The sequence below is a fragment of the Malurus melanocephalus genome, unplaced genomic scaffold (assembly GCF_030028575.1).
Source record: "Malurus melanocephalus ecotype Western Australia unplaced genomic scaffold, MMel_1.1 scaffold_2277, whole genome shotgun sequence".
Taxonomy (NCBI): Eukaryota; Metazoa; Chordata; class Aves; order Passeriformes; family Maluridae; genus Malurus; species Malurus melanocephalus.
In genome coordinates, this window is record NW_026625509.1 from 5,980 (window position 1) to 7,076 (window position 1,097).

Consider the following 1,097-nt stretch of genomic DNA (forward strand, 5'->3'; position numbering starts at 1 on the left):
GGAAAAAAAAATCAGGCTGAAGGAATTTTTTCCATAAAACGGAGCCAAAAAAAGAAGTTTCAGGGATGCGTTGTCAAAAGTTGAGGGAAAATGAGGTTTCAGGGTTTTTTTTTTTCCCTGTCAAAACAAGCAGAGAAATGAAATTTTAGGGATTTCTCCACGAAATGAAGGAAAAAAATGAGAAGTTTGAGGGATTTTTTCCTGCAATAACAAGGAAAAAACCCAAAATTTTAGGTTTTCTCCCCAAAATCCAGCCGAGAAATGCTTTAGGGATTTCTTTTCCCATAAAATCGAATCCAGAAAGTGAAGTTTTAAGGATTCCTCGCCGGAAAACGAGCGAGGAAAAGAAGCGCCAGGGATTTCTCCCGGAAAAAAACAGCGAATCCCAAACTTTCCGCCTCCTCTCCCACCCAAACAAGCGGAAACCCGAAAGCTCCGGGGATTTTCTCGCCCCAAATCCCACAAAAATCCCTTTTCCCGTTTTCCCAGCCCCGCCCAGGGGTTTTTTTTTTCCTCTTTGCGAAAATTCCCCCTCGCACCCCCCCAGCGCCCCCAAAATTCCCGTTTTTCGCCCCAAAACGCGGCCGGGGCGGCTCCCGGAGTTTTCCCGGAGTTTTCCCGGAGTTTTCCCGACCTTTTCCCGGGGGATTCGGGGCTTTTCCCGCTGCTTTTTTCCAGGGATTTCACCCCAAATTCGCTCGCGGCGGCCGCGGGCGCAGCTCTGAGCGGGGCCGGGGGGGCCGCGCCTCAAAAAGGGGGGGCGCATTTGCATGAATTTGCATAAAATCTGCATAAAGCGGCGGCCGCGGGCWGAACTGCGCCATAAAAGAGCAACAGAAATTAATAAATTAATGGAAGGAGCTGTGAATAAATTAATAAATGAATAAATTAACGGCGGGGGGGTCCCGGGGGGGGAGCGAGGGACGAGCCCGGAGGGTCCCGGGAATTGCGGGAATTGCGGGAATTCCGGGAATTTCGGGAATTGCGGGAATTTCGGGGGTCCCGGGACCCCTCCCCAGCCCGGGATTCGCTTTTTTTGGGGGATTCAGCCCGGATTTGTCGGGAATTTGGGTTCCCACGGATCCGGGAATGGGATC